Source organism: Equus quagga, chromosome 17, assembly GCF_021613505.1.
Source record: "Equus quagga isolate Etosha38 chromosome 17, UCLA_HA_Equagga_1.0, whole genome shotgun sequence".
In the NCBI taxonomy this organism is placed as follows: Eukaryota; Metazoa; Chordata; class Mammalia; order Perissodactyla; family Equidae; genus Equus; species Equus quagga.
This window is the reverse complement of record NC_060283.1, coordinates 58,992,400-59,014,772: the sequence shown is the minus strand read 5'-3', so window position 1 is coordinate 59,014,772 and position 22,373 is coordinate 58,992,400. Positions and strand designations below refer to the sequence as shown.

The 22,373-nt window shown below is 37.7% G+C and overlaps 1 protein-coding gene across 30 annotated transcripts in view; it reads left to right on the top strand.

Moving 5' to 3' along the window:
• Positions 1-17,444: 17,444 nt before the first annotated feature.
• MAP2 (microtubule associated protein 2) overlaps positions 17,445-22,373 on the top strand; it is a 300,372-nt gene continuing 295,443 nt past the window's right edge. For all 30 annotated transcript variants that reach the window (XM_046643368.1, XM_046643363.1, XM_046643350.1 and 27 more), the window contains exon 1: positions 17,445-17,670. The gene's annotated coding sequence lies outside the window, so the exon portion shown is untranslated. The remainder of the gene's footprint in view (positions 17,671-22,373) is intronic.

The following is a 22,373-nucleotide window of genomic DNA, read 5'->3' as shown; positions in this document are numbered from 1 at the left end:
TATCATTCTCATGGCTGCCTCTTAGCTCATTACAACGTTATACTCAAGTTTATTTAACCAATCATCATGTGTGGTCACTTAGGTTCTTTCCAAATTTTGTCATTATTATCAATGCTGCGGTGAACATTTTCATCACAAAATCTTTATTATTTATCTTTTTTCTGTACTCCTAGGTGTGGATGGAATTGCTGGTCAAAAGGTATATCCATTTGTAGAGCTTTTTAGTCATTTATATTTGGTTCAGGAAAGAAAAAAGAATATTAAAAAAATAAAGGAGCCTCAATGGCGGGAAGATATATGCCTGCTAAAATTTAAATTCACACTGAGGATAGGTGGTAGGGAAAAAAATTAAAGTCACAACATTATGCCCTTAACTGATGCAACTTTGGTGAAAACAAACAACGTTGATCACCTGTAGGTGACTGGAATAAAACCGTGTATAGTAGGTCAAAGGCTAAGCATTTTACAACATTCCACCCTTGGGATAGAAGACTGAAATAATTAACCCTAGCACCAGTTCTTTCAAAAGAACACCGACAGGCATTATCCAAGGAAGAGAGGAGAAAATAGAAATATAAAAGATGTCAGTATCAAAGTAGATGAGTGTGCAGAAATTCTGTTAAATCTACACAGAGCACAATGTTATAGAGTCATGTGTAACTAACTAGAAGAAAAAACACAGATTATGACATATTCTTTCAGCGGACTGATACTTCAGAAACAAGGGATCAATTCACTTCTGAAGAAAGTTGTACATAATGACAATACAAAATGAAATCTAATAGTGTGTCAGCTGTGTTTGACTCAGCAAGAGAAGAGAGAAATTAGAGGCTCAGTCAAGAAGTGTGGGCAGTCAGTAGCCAGACAGGAGTCAGAGGACCAAGGATATGTCCTCTGGATTCACACATACTCCTCTGTGCTAGGATGTGTCTACCCTGTACCTGTAATGTTGTCATGGAAAGTTCCAAGGCCCAGAGAAGGAAAGAATTATAACTATAGAAAAGTTCTTACTATATAAAGCACAATAGTGCATGAAATGATCTATGCAAAGCTTGCAGCAGGATGCACAATTCCCTTTGTTCTATGAGTTTGAAAATTCTAAAATTGTCAACCCAAGAGAAACTAAAAACAAAGATAAGCTAATGAAAAACCACTACAATGAAGAATGTATTCTACATCTTTATTCTCAGATAAAGTTTTTTCTTTCTCTCTTTAGATAAAAGATGCTGAAATAGTAACTATTTAGCAAAGCTATTTTCTAGAGCTACAAAAAGGGTAATGAAAGACATATATATTTTAAGGTTTATTGAACCAGTGAAGGGGGAAGAAAATAGATTAAAGTACTCCCTTGGTTTTTTAATTGGAGGCCTTATGCATTAAATGCTGCTATCTATTAAGCTCTTAACTGTTTGCTGTATATCACATCATTTCAGTTAATCCTTCCAACCACTCAATGGGGAGAAGACTGTTTTCCTACTTTAGGTAGGAGAGTTTGTGTATCTTGTCCAACATCACACAGCTGGTCACAGGCAGAGCCAGGATTCAAACGTAGAAATTCTCTGTGATTTCAAAATCTGTTATTTTAAACCCTCTACTATCTAACTTTTGGCTAGAGACAGCAGCTCACCTCCAGAGTAGGACAGGCTCACAAAACCTGGCTGCATTCCTAAATTTCAGATTTGTACCTGGGATCAAAATAGGTTATTTAACCTTGATATAGGAACATTAGGCATCACCCTCATTTACTAAACTGTCAGTTCACCTGGAAATTGTAAAGCCTAATAACCCAGCAAAATGAATTTGTAGGAGAGATTTGTCTGTAGCTTAAATAGATAGGATCCCTGCCCTCACAAAAAAATTAATTAGGGCCACTGAAAGACTGGGATGGAGAATATGTATGAGAACGTGGACAATTAACCTGGAGGACATAAAAACAAATGTAAAGTCTAGGTGAAGACAGTTCAAGGATGAATGATCAGAAAGAAAAAGTGAAATGTGGTGAGTGGGAGTAAAAAAAGAATACTGAGAAATGTTAAGACCATGTGGTTGCCAAGGAGACACCAAACCACTCTGTGGATGACCTAGGTAGGAGAAATATTCATAACAGAGAAAACGGTTTTGAGAGAGATGTGAGGACAATCAGACACTAAAGCAGCATATGGGGAAATAAGACAGACTAGAACGTTGGGTTTTTGAATGTCTGGTAACAAAGAAGGGCTGGAGAAAAAAATAGCAATTGATTTAAGAATGCCAGCGTTGAAGAACTGTCTGTGTAAAGGAAGAAATACCAGAGAACAATAAATGCATTTGCACTAAAGGGCATTGGAGGATAATTGTCTAGTGGAGAATACAGAGAGACTTTGCCAGTGTCACTGAGCATCAGCAGCCCAAAAAGGAACTTTTGTGCTAACTTGCTCATAACGAAATTATTCTAAGTCCCAGGTAATTTACTTTCTGATTCGCAAGACTAGATTTGCAGAATCAATTTATCTCACCTATTATTTAATACATTCTGCACTGTCAGCCATCAGGTGATGGCTTACGTTGCATTTATAAAGCAAGACTCAGTCACTAGGATTACTGTCATTATAGTTAAGAGAGGGCATGAGCAAAGCACACAGAACAAAGAAATGCATTTTTTCTGTAAAGACCTAACTATTCATTTGGTTTATCTTTGCATATTACATGGCGCCCAGCACAATGCCTTGCATACACTAATTACTTTTTGAACTCTGTTAACAAAGCATTAATACAAACTACTCACTAATCATTATGAATGGTAAAGTGAAGGCACTATTAGAGCAAGATTTAAATAAAAATTGTGCAGAACAATGGGTTTTTCTTTTCATATATGACTTATTTGCCCCTGTTTATATTTTCTTAATTTTTAAAATATTTATTTTGTTGATAAAACTCAATTTTTAATGGAGCAAAGTTTAGCCATTCCTCTTTCTTATTCTTCAGATAATGAGAAGCTTTAGGCCTCTACACAGCTCAAAAGTTCCTTAAAAATGGGGCTGGCCCTGTGGCCGAGTGGTTAAGTTTGCATGCTCTGCTGCAGGCAGCTCAGTGTTTCGTTGGTTTGAATCCTGGGTGCGGACATGGCACTGCTCATCAAACCACGCTGAGGCAGTGTCCCACATGCCACAACTAGAAGGACCCACAGTGAAGAATATACAACTATGTACCGGGGGGTTTTGGGGAGAAAAAGGAAAAAATCTTAAAAAAAAAAAAGTTCCTTGAAAATATGATGAAACTTTACTTGGTATAGCTGCAGAATATTTTTGATGGCATCATCTTCTACACACAACTAACCTCTCACCAACTGTGTCAACATAAGAAATAACTGCCTTTTGTTCAATTTGACTGTATTACTTGGTAAATGTAGAAGAATTTTACATGCCTACATACAAGGAAGTGGGCGCACCAACAGAGCACCCTGTACTCCGAAAGAAACCAACTTTTAAGGGAATCAATGGAAATTCAATTGATCGAAAAAGAGAATTATATTAAGTAAAGATATCAGTATGTTTAAAGGGAAAGAAATTTACTGAGAATATCCAATTCACACTTTGACAGTTCACACTTCACACTTCTTCCCCAAATACCATTGTTACTTACATTCTCACCCTGAAAGTAGTATTATAGCTGGTTTATTTCCATCTTTAGGAACTGCCGTGGTATTCTTTTTTAAATTTGGTACTTAAAATGCCTCATGAAAAGTTCAAGCCCTTCTGTTTTGAAGATCTTCACAAGCAAAAAAGCATTCCTCACAAAAATAGCCCCATTTAATTCATTATAATAATGATGATGCTTCTTTCTTTCCTCCATGCTTTATTCTTAAATAGCAGATACAAGGTTCACTTTGTTTCTTAATATGGACAAACTTGGGTTAAAGTATGTGTCAATCAAGATAAATCTTAGTAACTGATTTTTATCGGATCTATTAGCAGAAGAAGCTGCTATTGTATGTAATGCATTTCTCCCTTTTGGTGGCCTTGTTTTGGAGATTAATTTTCAAATTCCTCTCACTCATGGAATCAACGAGCTTCACCTTGAAAAAGCATATTTCAATGGAACTGATCATTAAAAGGCATCATCCACCCATCGCATTAGCTCAACTTAGAGTGCTATCGGGAATATAATTTGATTTTCTGAGAATATCTTTCTTTAAGGATAAATTTTGAAGAACTGTGTAATAAATAATGACATGAAGCACATAATATAATTTTTTTAATGTAGCTTGGTCAAGATTTCAAGTGTTGGCGTATATTTTAGTTTGATCTAAATAATAAGAAATATCTCATGGTAAAATATGAGAGTATTCTATTTAAAATAAAAATTAATTCCTTGAGTTCCCAAGCTAGCAGTTATTCTAAATTCTTCATGTGAAAAGAGCTGAATTAAAACAAACGATATACAAATATTTTGATTCACTATTCAAGGCACTAGTGTTGTGTTATATCTTACTGCTTTGATCCGAGAAATAATATGTCGTTAAATGTGCAGTCTATTTCAGGACGTAGCAAAGTTACCCAATTGTTTCTTCTCTTTTTCTTTAGTAATTTCACAATAAAATGGCAACAGACCGGTGGGGGTAGCACTTGTGACTAGGAGATTTCTGGTATTCTTTGGTTTATGTCAAACTACATTTATCTCTGCATTTCTCAAACCTATTAATTAAACGCAAAGACTCGCTCAGAGTGCCACAGCAATCACTGCAAAAGGATTGGCCTCTAGATATGCGAAGACCTCATCTTATGACCTTGTCAAGTATTAGGATTTCTGAAAAATGACACTCAAACCGGGAATGCTTGTCTTAATGATTTGGCTACTTTGAGTATGAGGTCATCACCTAAATGAGAATTGGTGCTGCGAGAAGTGTGCGCGTGTGGTTAGATGGGCCTGCAAGAATGAAAGTCTGAGAAGTTAAGAAGAGAGTACAGATGATCTGTAATGTGTTAGAAAAATTGCACTTGTAGTGATCATCTCTTTAACTTTCCAGTATTCCCAGTGTTCCTTTCGTATAAGGAAAACAAACAGGCAGCTGTCGCAGGGCTTGAGTCTTGCTGCAGAACAGGAGGTGGGTTGAAACTTCACAAACACTGTCCAAAGTCCGAGCATGCTCAGTAGCAATCACTATAACTCAGGGACGGTTAAATGCAGCACAAAAGTACTGTTGTTTGTTGATGGAAAAATACAAAACCTTTGAATTATCCCTTTTGGCCTTGGGGCAAACTGGCTTCTGTGTCAGGAGCAGTTCAACCCTGTGCCTTTTCCAGCACAATTGTACTGAGATTTCTGACTCCCTTTCCAATGGTAAGAGCAGCTCCGTGCTGCTGCTGATCAGTGTTATTACAGTTGGCTTCTGAGCAGCTGACAAGACGTGGAGGGGCAAGCCTGCTTCTCTTGGGAGCTAGAGTTTATGGAATCCTGTGCTATAGTGTTCATCCTACACATCGTCATTGCATTGTCACCTCACAAGAATAGCTGTTCTCATTTGATGTTGGCTAGCACATTGACCTGCTAAGTTGGAGGTACAGCCAAAATATCCTCGGTCAATGAGAGAGTATCATTCAGATAGACCAGAAAAAAGCTCTGTGTTTTGAACAGAGAAGGCTTATTAATTCTCTTTTGCAATTTCTCATTATTAAATGGCTCTTCTGAAGTGCTGAGTTGTACGGAGCGCTGAGAAGGACGAAATCATAATGACTCACATTGGGAGAACAACTTGCTTACACATCACGATTTAATCAATTTGGATATGATGAATTGGCACACGGTTTATTGCAACCTCATCCTGCTGTTGCACACCACAGAGGCTAGAGAACCAAAACGTGCACATGCCCACATGCTGTTGTAGATAGGGTTCTGGAAACTGCACTCACTACTTCCTGCCATTTAGAAAGAAGAAATAAGGCTGGTGATTTGGCTATTGCTGCTGACGTGTAGTTGAGGAGACACTGTATTTTTCTGCATTTGTCACTTAGCTGCATGATTGTCAAGAGGCAGTTGTGTGAGCAGAAGTGGTTTCCTGATAATTGGACCTCACGTAGGGTACTGTTCCTAAACTCGTTAGTTACAATCACAGCTTCACCATGTGCAGCTTTCTGGTTGTGATGAGGTAAGGGCTCTCCTGACTGTCTGAGCCAGAAGAGATCTCCTCATTCTCGTGTGAAGCCAGGCCTGTACCCCATAACCCATTCTAAGTGAGTTATTCTATTCTATTCTAAAACTGTGTTCGTATTTTATTTACTGTATTAAATCCTTTTCTGCCTACATATTTTGAGTGGTTTGTGTTTACTGCAAGATAATCTGGACAGAAGTGATGGTTTTTTCCATAAGAAAACTCAAGATTGGCTAATGAAAAGAGAACGTTAGGGATTTCAGCTTTGAGTAATTGTCGAATAGTTTATTGTAGACTGATCTCCCTCCAAGAAAAATAAGAAGAGCTGGGCAAACTATAAACATATATCTGTGTGAAAGTAGCTCCAAATGAATATTGATGATATAAAACAACAGCAATAATAAGGTCTTTGGGAGTTTAAAATATCCAGAGAAATAAAATATATGAAAGTTGCACATGAGTCAAGAGGGGATATAGGTGGAATTAAAGTGTTCTTAGTTCTTGCATTTCCAGGAAGTGGTAAAAGGATGTATGCAGTTGTAATCACCAGCATAAAAACAAAAGGCCAATAAAAGAATGTACAACTAACAATCTAACACAGATAATATGAAATAAAAATAGTTGGTTAATCCAGGTAAAGGGAAGAAAGAAAAGAAAAAGGAATATAAAATAATTTGGACAAACATCAAACAAATAATAAGATAGTAGATTTAAACCTCAAAGTAAATGAATTATAGTAAATGGAAACCAACAAAAGAGATCAAAATTGTCAGACTGGGAAAAGAACAAAACTCAACTCAGTGTTGCATACAAGTTACTCATGACTTAAAAGAACATAAAAAGACTAAAAGGAAAGAGAATGGAAAAGGACATGCTATGTGAACACTAGCTAAAAGAACGTTGGTGGAGGTGTACCCATATGGGAGAAAGTAGGCTTTAAAAGGAATATTTCATAATTATAAAATAGCCAATCAACCAAGAATATACAACCATTCTGAACATGTTTAGATTAGCCTCAAATATGTAGAGCAAAAACTGGTAGAATTAAAAGATTAGATGAGTACAATGGGAGATTTCAACACACAATCCTTAGAAACTAAGAACAAGTTAACAAAAAAATCAGTGAGAAAGGAGATTTAAAAACACAAATTAAAACTTGATCTAATAAATGTATATATAAAACAATGACCTGGACAACTGCCGATTACACATTATTTTTCAGTGCAATGGGCTGTTTAGCGAAATTAACCATATGGTAGGTCATAAAAGAGTATAGTCTCTGACCACAGTAGACAATTATTTTTTCAAAAAGCTAGAAATCGATAACAAAATGATAATGTAAAAGATACTGAAATGTTTGGAAATGAAACAATACTCTACTAAATAACCCATGGGTCAAGAAGGAAATCACAATGAAAAATAGAAAATAAGTTTAACTCAATAAGAATTAAAATATGACATATCATATTTATGAGGCACAGCTAAAGCCATGGTTGGAGAGAAAGCTATTGCCTTAAATGCGTTTATTAGAAAAGAATCCCACCTTTGATATCAGAAGCCAGGGAAAGAAACTCAAAGAAAGTAAAAAAGAAAGATAGAAAAAAATCAATGTGACAAAAAACAATTTTCTATTTCAACAAAGACAAAAGTTGGTTTTTCAAAATGACTTAAAAAATGATAGACCCTTTGCAAAGATGATGAAAAAGAAATATAAAAAGTTCAGATTACCAATATTTTGAATGAGAATTACACTTAAAATAAGGATATCATAAACAACTTCAAGTCAGTACATCTGGAAATTTAGAAGAGCAAGAAGGCAATCTAGAAAAAAACAACATATTGAAAGACACTTTAGTAGAAATAAAAATCTGATTTATTAAATAAGTTTAATTTCTAATTGAACATCTTGCCACAAAGAAAACACCAGGGCAAGGTGACTTCATTGGCAATTCTTCCAATCATTTACAAAAGAAAGAATACCACACCTATGCAAATTCATCCAGAGAGAGAAAAGAAGGAAAACTTTCAAACTGATTGTATACAGCCAAATAAACTTGACACTATTACAATAAGGGAAAGTTATCGATCAATTCCTGTCATAAACACAGATGTAGAACAACAAACATGAAACATGCATGTAAACAAAGCATCAGCAAACCAAGTCCCACAAGATATAACAAAGATGATACCCATTGCAATCCAGCTGAACTGATTCCAGGAATTCAAGACTGGTATAACATTCAAAACTCAATAAATCTCTTCACCATATTAACATAATAAAAAAGAAAAATTATACTATTATCTCAAGAGAGGTGCAGATAGAATAATGTTCTCCTCCCCCAAGGATGTCCACATCCAATCTTCAAAACCTGTGAATATGTTACCTTACATGGCAAAACACCTTACAGATAGGATTAAGGTCAGTGAGATGCAATGTGAGAAAGACTGGAACATCCTCACTCTGGCCCCGCCCTGCTCCCCGACTCCCAGTTTGCTCCACCCATACCAGCTTTAAAGATTGAGGAAGGAAGCCAAAAAATGCAATAGCGTCTGTAAGCTAGAAACAGCCCTCAGTTTACAACCAGCAAGAAAATGGGGACATAGGTTATACAACCACAACAACTGGAATGAGCAAGGAAATGGATTCTCCCTTACAACCTTCAGTAATGAAGGCAGGTCTGCTGAGACTTTGATTTCAACCCTATAAAACTCATACCAGACTTCTGGCCTACATAACTGTAAGACACTAAATCTATGTTGTTTTAAGCTACTAAATTTGTGGAAATTTGTTATGGTAGCGATAGAAAACTAATACAAATATATAAAAAGCATTTGATAAATTTCAATAACCATCCATAGTTTTAAAAACTATTTGCAAAACAATAATATAACTGGTCATCTTTAATCTGACAAGCAATGTCTACCAAAAAACCCTACATAAGCATCATACTTAATGGTAAAATATTGAAAGCATTCTTCCTGGGATAAGGAAGGAGACAAAGGTGTGCAATATCATGACTCATATCCAACAATGTTCTGGAGGTCCTAGCCAATAACAAAAACCAAGAAAAAGAAGTAAAATTTATAAAGATTGGAAAGAAAGAATAAAACATAAGATGACTGTGAATGCAAAATTCTAAAAAAAATCTCAGGAAAATTTTACAATTAAAAATTGAAGGTTTTTATATTATTCATTTCACAGGATGCAAAGGCAATATAAAAGTTAATTACATTTTTCTATATAAGCAAAAATAATTAGAAACAAAATTTTTTAAATGATACCATTTCTAAGAGGAAAATGTCAATACCTACAAATTACTTCATGCAAGATATGCAATACCTCTACATACAAAACTAAATGAAATTATTGAGATGTATTAAATAAGACATATTTCAAGTTGTTGGTTTTTCCAAAAATGACCTATAGACTCAATCTAATATATAATTAGGTATACTAATTCCAAATTTTATATGAATATGTATAGGTTCAAAGAGAATACAATATTAGAGAAGAACCATTTTGAGAATGTACTCTACTAATTAGCAAAACTTACAATAAAGCTATAGTAATTAAGATAGTGTGTGCTATTGTCACAAGAATAGACACGTAGACGAACAGAACAACATAGAAATAACAGAAACAGAATCATGCATATTAGATACTTGAATTAGGATGAAAATGACACTTAGATCATTGGAAAAGGGAGAGTATTTTCAATAAATAGTGCTGGGCAAATAGGAAGTTCATGGGTAAAAAAAGAACCTTGACTTTTGTATCATACCGGTAAACATTAATTTCAGGTACACAGTACATCTAAATGTAGAATCTAATCAAAAAGCTTCTTGAAATTAACATAGAAAAACGCCTTATGACCTTGTCTAGGGGACAGCTAGGCTGAAAAATTTCATTCAGAGTATGCTGTCTGACCACAGAAGCAAATAAATTAAAAATCAATAAAAATAAGATAGCTAGGATATTAAACAGCATAATACTTCAAACTTAAATGACACAATTATAAACACGAGAAATTAAAAAAATATTTTGAACTTAAAGATAATAAAAATACAACATAAAATTGGTGGGATGCGACTAAAACTGTACTTAGAGAGGATTTCAACTTAATTGCTTATATTAGAAATAAATGTCCAGCATCCAATAAAAAATTAGTAGATAGCTAAGAAGCAAGAAAAGATGATTTACAACCGAGAGAAATATCACTCAAAAGTAAAAGAAGCAGAAATAAGAGAGATGATGGAAGTAGGAACGAAAGGATCTTAAAAAGGCAAAAATGTTAGTGTTCAAGTATTTAAAGAAAAACATGAACACAGTGAAGAAAAAAATGGAAGAATCAGAAACAATGGAACTTCCAGATGTATCTGAAATGGAAATTTAACTGTCTGAGATTAACTGCAGATTACATGATGCAGAGAAAAAAATTAGTGAATCTAAAGTCACAAGAATAGATTCTTTCCAATCATAAACACAGAGGGAAAAGGCTGAAAAAAATTAACAGAATCTCCCTGACATATGAAATAAGAGCACTTAAATATCCATATATTTTAGTATTTTACATACCACGTAAATACTAATAAGATGTTAAAGAAATATTGGACAGGAATTTTTTAAAATTATAAACTCAAAGACTAAAGAAGCTCATAAAGCACAAAGGAGGATAAACATCATACAACACATAAACGACATACTAAGGAACATCATAATTAAAGTGATAAAGGAAAATGATAAAAGCAGCCATAAAAAATTACACATTGAGGGGAAAAAATGACTATAGTTTTCTCATCAAAAAATATTCAAGTCAGAGGACAATGGAAATATGTCACTTAAAGTACTGAAAGAAAGATAATTATCAACTTAAAATTGCATTACCAGTGAAAGTGCCATTTAAAAAGAGAGGCAAAATAAGAAATTTAAAGACAATAAAAATCTGAGAAAATTTGTCACCTGCTGACCTGGACTACAAGAATACTGGAATAGGTGACCACACAGGTAAATATAAAAGACAGTACAAATGTATTTTTTGTTTGTAACTCTTTAGTTCTCCTTTCTGATTTAAAAGAACTTCAAAAGCGATAAAAATAAATTCATGTTGATGGGCACACAATGTGGAAAGATGTAATTCCATGGTGCTAGTAGGACAAACAAGAGGGAAGGAAACGGTGCTGTACAGAAACACAGCTTTTGCATATTGTTGAAATTAAATTGGTATTAATCTGAACTAAGCCTATAAACTGAGATGTTGATTATAATCCCAAGGGCATCTATTAGAAAATAAAGGAAAAACATAATGAAAGAAATGAGAATGAAAAATGGTACAGTATAAAGTATCTATCAAAAAGAAGTCAGTAATAAAACAATAGGGGAATAAAAAAGACATAAGATACAGAGAAAACAGGTAGCATCATGGCCGATGTCAATCCTGCCTTGTCAGTAATGATATTAAATGTAAATGGATGGAAAAAATTGCAAAATATTGGCAAAATGGATTTAAAAAACTTTTTTCAAATATATGCTGTCTATAAGAGAGGCATTTTATATTCAAATACACAAAAAGTTTAAAATATAAATATATAAATAAAATGCTCAACAAACACTAACAATTCAAATCCAACATATAAAAAGGACTACATACCGTGACCAAGTGTGATCAGGACTGCAAGATTGTTTCAACACATTCAATCAATACAATAAACCATTTTAATACAAAAAAGGACAAAAATGACATGATCATCTCAGCTCATATAGAAAAAGCATTTGACAAAATCCAACATCCTTTCATAATAAAAACACGCAACAGACTAAGAATAGAAGGGAACTTCTTCAACCTGGTAAAGGATATCCATGAAAAATCCACAGCTAACATCATACTTACTAGTGAAAGACTGAAATACATACCTCTAAAATCAGGGAGAAGGAAAGGACGTAGAGGGGGGACGGCCCAGTGGTGTAGCAGTTAAGTTTTCGCACTCCAATTCGCTGGTTCGGATCCCGGGTGCAGACCTACACACCACTAAGCAAGCCATGCTGTGGCAGGCGTTCTACATACAAAGTAGAGGCAGATGGGCACAGATGTTAGCTCAGGGCCACTCTTGCTCAGCAAAAAGAGGAAGGTTCGTGGGGCTGGCCCCGTGGCCGAGTGGTTAAGTTCGCGCGCTCTGCAGCAGGCGGCCCAGTGATCCGTTAGTTCGAATCCTGGACGCGGACATGGCACTGCTCATCAGACCACGCTGAGGCAGCGTCCCACATGCCACAACTAGAAGAACCCACAACAAAGAATACACAACTATGTCCTGGGGGGCTTTGGGGAGAAAAAGGAAAAAATAAAAAAAATCTTAAAAAAAAAAAAAGAGGAAGGTTCGTGGCAGATGTTAGCTCACTGCTAATCTTCTTCTTCTAAAAAAAAACAGCAACAGAAAAGGATGTAGATCCTCACTGCTTCTATTCAGCATTGTACTGAAGATTCTAGCCAGGGAAATTGGCAAGAAAAAAAAATAATGACCTCCAGATTAAAAAGGAAGAAGTCTATCTATTCGCAAATGACATGGGTTTGAATGCAGAACATCCTAAGGATTCCAAAGAAAAAAAACAAGCAAACAAACTATTAGAGCTAATAAATGAGTTCAACAAGATTTCAGAAAATAAGATCATACGTCTATAACTATCAACACACAATCCAAAAATCTAATTAACAAAGCAGTTCTATTGATAATAACATCAAAAAGAATAAAATACTTAGAAATAAATTTGATAAAAGAAGTGTAAGACTTGTACACTAAAAACAACATTGAAAGAAATTAATAAAAACCTAAATAAATGGAAGCACATTCTGTGCTCGTGGATCGGAAGACTCAATATGGTTCCAGCAGCAGTGCTCTCAGACTGACCTGCAGGCTCAGTGTGCTCTCCACCACTGAGGCTAGGAGTTCCCAATTTCAAGTTACTACAGAGTAAAGGAATCAGGACAGTGCAGTGTGGCATAAGGATGGATACATAGATCAATGGAAGAGAAATGAGATTCTAGAAATAAACTCGCACATTTGTGGTCAGTTGATTTTCAAAGAATATGCCAAGACAATTAAACGTTGGGAAGAATGGTTTTCAGGAAATGGTACTGGGACAAGTGGTTATCAATATGCAAAACAATGAAGTGGGACCTGTAGCTCACACCGTGTAAAAAATTATCTCAAAATGAATCAGAGACGTAAGTGTAGGCACTAAAAGTATAACACTCTTAGGAAAAAAAAGTATAAATCTCTACGGTCCTGGAATGGATAATGATTTCTTTGATATGACACCAAAAGTACAAGCAACCAAAGAAAAAAATGGATATATCAGACTTCATCAAAATTAAAAATTTTTGTGTTTCAATGAACAGTATCAAGAAAGTGAAAGGACAACTCAAAGAATTGGAGAAAATATTTGCAAATCATATATCTGGTAACTATTTTATCCAAAATGTAAAGTGTAAAGAACATTTTCAGCTCAACAATAAAAACACATTTAACTCAATATTCAAAATGGGTAAAAGATTTGAACAATTTTCCAAACAAGACATATAAATAAGCACATAAAAAGATGCTGAATCTCATTAGTCATTAGGGCTATGTAACTGAAAACCACAGTGAGATACCACTTCACACCCGCTAGAATGGCTATAATCAAAAAAGACAAGCAATACCAAATTTGGGTGAAGATGAGGGGAAACTGAAACCTTCATACATTGCTGGTTAGAATGTAAAATGGTACAGCTCCTTTGGGAAAAAGTTTAGCAGCTACTCAAATTGTTAAAGATATAGTTAAAATATAATCCAGTTCGCTGCCAGGCATAAAAACAAGAGAACTGAAAACATATATCCATACGAAAACTTGTAAACAATTGTACATAGCACAATTCACAATAGCAAAGAAGTAGAAAAAAACCCAGGTGTGCCTCAACTGTGTTTATCAGTGGACAAAATGTGGTATATCCACAGTAGGAGTATTGAGTCATGAAAAGGAATGAAGTACTATTCCATGCTACAGCATAGATGAGCCGGAAAATATTATGCTAAGTGAAAGAAGTGAAGCACGAAAGCCTACATAGTGTGAGATTCTATTGATATTACATGTCCAAACAGGCAAACCCATAGGGGCGGAAAGTAAAGCGGCATTTCTCAGAAGCTGAGGGCAGGAAGGGAGGGGGAATAAATTGCTGTGGGTGTGGGGTCTCTTTGTACGGTGATGAAAATGTTCTGAAATTAGTTAGTGTTGACGGTTACACAACTTTGTGAGCATACTAAAACCCACTGAACTGTACTTTTTGGAAGGGTGAATTTCGTGATATCTGAATTATATCTCAATTTTACAAGTAAAGCAAGGAAAGATGTACTATGTAAATCCTAACCAAAAGAAGTCTGGAGTGATTATACTAACGTCAGACAAAGTGGACTTCGGAAAACAATGTTACCAGGAAAACTGAAAGAAGAACTAGACAAATCAATAATCAAAGCGGGAAATTTCAACACCCTTGTCTCCACTTACAGATCAAATAAAGAGAAAATCTACAAGGATATTTACATAAACACAATATTAAGCAAAATGACGTAATTGACATTTATAAGACACTCCACTTAACAACAGCAATGTACGCATTTTTTCCTAAGAGATTTGCTGAGATACGCTTTTCATACTATGGAATTCACTCATTGTGAGTACACAATCCGATGGGTTTAGTAGTTTACACAGTTGTGCACCCATAACAGTCCACTAGAACACTAGAAACATCACAGAGACTGCCTTCACTGTAGTCAATTGTCACTTCTGCTCTTCACCTTAGGCATAAGGTGAATGATCTACTTTCTGTTTTTGTTGTTTTGCCTTTTCTAAAATTTCCTAAGAATGAAATCATGCAATAAGCAGTCTTTTTGTCTGGCTTCTTTAACTTAGCAAAATGTCTTTGAGGTTTACCTTGGTTGTTGCTGTATTCGTGTTCTGTCCCACTAACTGTGCAGCAGTGTTCTGGTGCAAAACTACTGGTTCATCAGCTTTAACAGATGCACCACATCCAAGCAAGTGTTAATAATAGAGGCAACTGTAGGCAGGGGAAAGGAGCATATTGGGAATTCTCTGTACTTTCTGTTCAATTTTTCTGGAAAAGTAAAACTGCTTTGAGAAATAAAACCTTTTAATAAATTTTTTAAAAAACTTAAGAAGACCTAAACAGAGACCTATATCATGTTCACAGATTGGGAGACTGAATATTAAGACGGTAATTCTGCCAAAATTGAACAATAAATTCAACACAATTCCAATTAAAAAAACAGCATTATTTTTATACAAGTTGACAAGTTTCAAGAACTTGACACCAAAATTTATATGGAAATGCAAAGGACTAGATGATTCAAAAGAATTTTGAAAAAGAAGAATAAGACCATACTGCTCGCAATATCTGATTCCAAGACTGACTAAAGCTGGAGTCATCAAAACAATATTTAGTTTTGCAGACAGTGAGGATGGACAGGATTGTGTTCAATGTCAGAAGTTGCATCTGCTTACTTTAAGCTCAGAGTTGATGCAGACCCAGGGTAATTCTGCCTGAAGCGAAAGAAGGCAGAAGGAACACCTTCCTTGTTGGAATGTGATTCTTGCGTCAGATAGCACAGACCTGACACGAACTGAGAGACGCTCAGTAATTGGACCGTACAGCATTGAAGAGAAACTCTCAGCGAGCATCTGCAGCTGCGTGCCAGGTCATGAACATCAACCTCTCACACCCTAGCAGGATTCTCACTCCTTCCTTCTATCCATATGCTATACATCATTTCACAGTCTCTTAAGACCTTCTTCTCAAGCAAGCCATGTCCTGAGGAGGAGCCCTAACTCCTCCAAACTCCTTGCTCCTTGAGTGTGCCCTGATACTTCCAACCTCTTGGCCAGTGTCACTGGGACATGGGATGAAGCTGGGCAAAGGGAAGCAATATATGGGCTGTGACTCTGGAGGCCAAGATTTCAGATCTTGCCCTATTATGGTTTCTAATCTTCGCAACCTCCCATGACCGGGTCTCCTTTTCCATCTGAAAATTGAGGGAAGTGGAACAAATGCCTAAGAAATCAACTCTAATATTCTAAGGTGCTATGATTTTTACGGCTAATTGAAGTGCCAAAACCAAATTATGACAGCTGTTTCATCAGCACTGTTGAAACTATACAAACCACACCTCACCACCTTGGCTGACCATAAAAACACCTTGCCAGCACTTACATAGAGAAGATGGGAGTCATTCTAAGTTGCATCTTTCCTCTCTTACTTACAATGAAATGCTGTTGTCTGATTCTGAAGATTCTGAGGCAAAGAATCATCCGCATTCTTAGTTGACCTTTAACTTTCAAAAGCATTTCAGAGGTGCTTTTTTAAATGGTGACATTTCAAGGTCGGCATTTTCTCTGCTCTCTAATTCTACTTGCATCATTCTCCCTAGTCTTCACAGACTCTTCTTATTTATTATGTAAATATATCCTCATATTAAACACGCCAGAAGGATGGGGCTGACATTTTTAACCCTCATTTGACACATTCATACTCTGAGATTTGGATTAAATGAGCTGTCTCTGGATCCCACATCTGGCTTCCAGAGCGTACCGTCCACGAAGGCAGGGACTTGGGGGGCCAAGGGCAGGGGAGTCTGTTTTATTTACTGATGTTCCCACAGTGCCCAGATGAGTGCTTCACACATAGGAGATTTCAATAAACATTTCTTGAAAGAATGAATCTGAGTAGCGATAGATTCTAGAGCTGGGTCTAGAATTCTCTCAACCCTTTCCTTTGTCGTTTCTGGACGCAACTGTTAGCTTCGCGGGGGCAAGGCCAGGAAGCCTTCCCCGATGAGGGATAACGGGCACCCCGCCCAACAGTGACAGAGGAAGGAAAGAAGGGGCGTCTACGGGGGACTCCTCCGGAAGGGCTAAAGCTGACCCCCGACCTCCCCAAGGACGTCAGTGGAGAAGGTCTGCTGGGTGCCTCTGTCCGGAGGGCGCTGGTCTCAAATCGGTGGTGGTGGTAGTGGAGGGGGACTCCTCTGGAGAGGGCCCCGCACCCCCAGGCGGCCAAGTGGCCCTAGTTTGTCAGGCTGCCACCCTCGTCGTCCCCGCCAGGCGGCGGGCTGGCCGCGGCGGAGACAGGGCAGGCGCGCTCCCCCTCCCGGACACCGCAGCAGGGCCGGAGCGGGGCGGGGCCTGGGGGCGGGGCCTGGGGGCGGGCCTGGGGGCGGGCCTGGGGGCGGGCCTGGGGGCGGGCGGGGCCGGAGCCGGCGCTGGGGCGGTGCTCAGACCCGGCCGGAGCTCCGGCTGCGCGGACTCTCGGTGGCCGCGGCGGTAGCATCCTCCTACTCCTCGTCTCTTTTCCTCCCTCCCGCTTTTCCCTCTTCCTCCTTCCTTTTCTCCCTCTTCCCCGGTCCCGTCTCCCCATTTCCCCCCTCTCTGGAGGGCGTTAGTCTTCGGGTCGTGAGCGGTGGCAGCGGCGACCACGGGCACATCCATTTTCTGCGCGCAGGTAAGAAAGCCTTTCCCACCTCTGGTTCTCTGTAGAGGCCTCTCCCTTTCTCTGCCTGTTCACCTTGTAGACAGAGCCTCAGCCTGGAAAGGCGTATGAAGGAGGGAGTTGTCTCGTCTCTGCCGGGGAAGTAGGCACAGGCTGTCCGTGCGGTCCTATCACCCACCTGGCGGATCCTCAGGCCCAGCCTCTCCAGGTGTCACTACAAAGCAGGGGACAGGGCGCTGCTCCCTGGGCTCTGGGTTGGTAGAAGAGTGTGTGACCTCGTTAGGTACCACTGTGAAAAGCCCAGAAACTTAGGCCGGGTTTGGATGTCTGTATAGAGAACTAATATTACCTGAGCTGTACAAAGACGAAGAGTGAATTAGACAAAGATAATAGAAAAAAAGGAATCCGAGGGAGAGGATTTTTTTTGTCCAGCCCACCTGCGGAGACCTGCACACTGACAAATGAGTGTTAGGGAAGCCTTGTCAGTTTGAAATCATTTCCCCTGTAATTCTTCCAGAAATAGCTGGAAGGAGAAGATTGATAGGCATAATTTTAGGAAAATGAAATATCAGTGTCTGGTCGTGTTGGAGAGCAGTACACGAAAAAAATGAGCCCGGATGAGCTGGAGCGTCCACATGTCTTTCTTCTTAAACGATGAGGGTGGAAAGATGCATCTACGGTCCGTCTAGTCCTTTTCTTTTTAAAAGGGTTTTTGGGGCTGCAAGTGCCAGGTGCCTTCCTTCCCCAACCTCTTCTTTTGTCTAAGGATGGAAATTTAAGGAAGGAGTGTGTGAGAGGAGCCAGGAGTGGGGAAGTCTGTGTTTGGGTGTGTGTGGGGGCGGGGGGGGGGGGGAGGTAGTAGTGGATGGATCAGAGAAAACCATCCTTGAAAACTGGAAATTGACGTTATACTGTCTGGCATCAGGGCTGCGGGGTTTTGTCAGAAAATAAAAGCTTTCATTAGCAACGAGGCGGTTTGTAACCATTGCTGTGTGCCATCTGCTGTAAGCCCTTAGCATGGTGCTTCCAGGACATAGACCCTTTAAAACTGACTCCGTGTGAAGGGTTTTTGTATAAACGCAGGCACATACACACTCATGCGCACGTGTGCACTTGTGCACACCACATACACACCTATACATGTACACATATATGATACCCCATATACATAATATTATAAGAGGGAGTGGATACTCAAAGACAAATTTTTAAAAATTTATCTTCAAGGGTTAGGGGATTATGGTGTGAATGAAGTCTGTAGTGCAAAACAAAAAGAATATTGTTGCGTGGTCTGTAATTTTGAATGCAAGGCACAGGGATTGATGAATGTTGGTAAGGAACTAAAATGTTAAAGGTTTAATTTATTTAGAAATGATCAGTGTGAGAGAATAAATGACTCCAAACTGAAACGGAGCTTTGCAGCCGCAGCGAGGCGATGGAGAACAAAGCCTTTTACGGGAGCCACATTATGCAAAATGTCCCATGCTTGAGCTGCAGGTACCAGCCCAGAATAAAGCACAGCTGTGTCATCCTGTCATTTCACTGTGGGCGATTAGAATTCTTTTGGTAATGGAAATAGATTAAATAAATAAAAGCTCTGTATAATGCCCAACAGGAAGATTACAGCCTTTCACCTGAATGTGGCACAAAATACCTGTTTAACCAGGCAATAGGTGTCTATGTATTTTGGTAGAAATCTATATGTGTTTGTAAATCATAGGTATTTCCGTCACGCCCTCTTCATACACAACAGCATCCTCTCCCCAAGAAATGGTGAAAGGCATTTTTTTTCCTTCAATAAAGAACATTATATTTGTGTGTGTGTGTATTTTAACATCGGTTTCCTGGTAATTTTATCTGGTTAGCATAGGTTTATATCCGTATTCATGATTCGCATCTTATCAGAGCTATTGTGCCTTTAGGATCAGCAGTACATGCTGTTTATCTGTTCATGATTTATTTAATTTTAATTTGTAGTGTTTCACAGTTTGCTATAATAATTTATGAAAGTTTTTTTTTATTTTGCCCCAAGTAGAAAATTGTTTAACATACATCTGAAGATCTAAGCAATTTAAAAATTGAGCTTCGTTTTTAAAAAACTGATTTTGATTACATTAATATTCATTTTCTTTGTTTTTCTCCTCTCTTATCCCCAGTCCCACCCTCCCCCCTTGTCAAATAACCTGTTTCTTTCCAGCTGTCTGTGCTGCTTTAAGCTTCTAGTTATGTCTAAACTACCAAAAGCCTAGCTAGTGTTCTCAGGAAGTTCGATTTTAGGAGTGTTAATTCTCTGCGGCAGCTCTCTCAGGATGACTTGTTTACAGCACCTGCTCATGGAGGAGAAGGAGAAAGAATGTGCTGAGAGAGCATGACCCAGTGAAACTGGCAGAGCCATTACCTCATCATGGTAGCGACTTCAGACTCATTGAGGGAGCAGACATCCTCCCAGTGGAAACCAAACACTGGGAGCACACCCACCTCAGGGCAGAGAAGCCCTTCTCTTCCCATAGCAGCGTCTAGTAATGTTGCTTCGCTGAGGTTAAAGGGACATTTTCTCTTTTTTGTATTTCTTTTCAGGGATCTTGAACTTGGTTAAAAATATGCAGCCAGAAATGAAACTTGGCGCAGAATCCTCTAAGCCTGAAGGAATAATTTCATTCCTTTACCACTTTTGGCTTAAATCAATTTGCAAATTTTCTAAACATCAGAAGGGAGAAGGAAGAAAAATGCTTGTTGGTGTATTTTTGCATGTTTTCTGATGACACATATTTTGTTGAATTTTATTAGCTACTAGATAACAGACTAGAGTCCTTTACTTTTGAGAACGATACTTGTACCCTTGGACTTTAAAATTAAGTAGTTAATACATTTGCTTAAATGGATATATGTCAATATGTGCATCCTTAAATTATTCATTGATATCCATGTGAGACAGACCATAAGAAACCAACTTGGGAATTTTAGTATTCAAGTTGATTACTCTGGTTAATGAATTCTTTTCAATGCTTAATTTCCTTTGGACGGATTAAGATAAAGAATCTGAAATAACAGTTATAGTTGATGGGAGCACTACCCCCAGCTCCATATATACTCAGTGCTGAAAGTAGTCATTTAGCTTAGTCGTTAGTCAATGCATGAACCTGAAGATAATATTCTGAAATAGTCATAGCTCTTTTGTCTCTGATACATGAGTTCAAATGCTATTCAGCTCTTTAAGGGAGATTTGATTCTCTCAGTTGTGTTAGTTCTTTTTGCTACTTTAACTCTCTCTATGCCTTTCCTATTGTTGTTGCCTTGATCTACTCAGCCTAGACCTCCTCATGCACGGGCAGTATTTTGATCATTTCACTGACCTTGCCCCTCCCTTCACACCATTCTCTTTAAACTCACATTTAAATCTTAGACTTTCTCTAAGCATTTTGGCTTCAATACTCTTACTGTCAATACAAATTAGCTTTTACTTTTCATTTAGGAGAACATTTATCCTATTTATTTATTATGCATCTATTAAATTTCTGCCAGATGCAAGGTATCATACTGGGGGTTTTGTAACCAAATACCAGAAAAATAGCAGACATGATCCCTGGCTTTAAGAAATTTACAAAGTTGGAGGGATTGGTTTCTGTTAGAAGATGTAGCATTTAAATGAGTAGCTGTTGTGTTACAGATGTGACACACAGTGTGAGGGACTGCACTTCGACATAGAGGCAGTGTCCCAGCACCCCAAAGACAAGCTTTTATGTGTCAAGTTGTATAAATGTCCTAATGTATACCTACCTTCTTTATTCCACATATATATATTAAATTAGGGAATGATAAAATATAACTCTCTCTGATGGTGTGTGTATATGTACACATATATAACGCAGGTACTAGCAGTCTTTCAAATGCTTCAATCTGTCAGCGGTAGACGGCAGGGGGAAATTCCAGGTCAGAGTATTCTGAGAAACAACTTTTGATGTTCTCAAGGAATTGTCAGTCCTGGGAAGTGATACCAGGCATCAAAAGCAGTTAAGGACCACAAAGTAAGAAGTGATACACAAAAGCTAAAATCCAGGAAGAGGGTCTGTGGGAAAGTTTGTGTGGGGGTGGGAGTGGAGAGAGGTGAGGAGGAAGGGAGTTCTCCACTGTTGCGAGTTGTCCTTGTGGGACGGGACGAGCCTTTGTCTAGGTGGGTGGAGAGGGGAGCATCTGTTTTATTTTTCTACCTCAGCGTAATATTCTGTCCACTTCCCTCCCCTGCCGTTACTTGGAACTAAGGCTGTAGGTATTTCCTTGTAAAAATTATGTAGGATGCTTATTGGGAGCAATTCTGTAGTGAACTAAAAATTTTAGAGCAATGTGAACACAGTTAACTTTTTTAAGAAAAACACTTTGACTCTATTCTACTAACTTAAACTTTCCTGTTCAAGAGAGAGAAACTTTGCTTTGAGTGGGAGTATTTTAACTGTGATACTTTTTACTTACACAGTGTAATGAAATTCTGTGGAAATTTACACTAAATAAAGAGGTCAGGATTTCCTCTTTCAGTCAGTTATTAAATTTATATTGTGGACTTTGGGGAGAGTTTTAAACAATTTGTTTTCCATTAAAACATACCACAGGAAGCAAATTTCTGTATACTTTTTTCCTTTTTGTATGTTAATAAGGCTTTTAGAGAAAATAATTTTACTTATAAGATCATAAGATCACACAGCTTGACTTTTCGGTTCTCT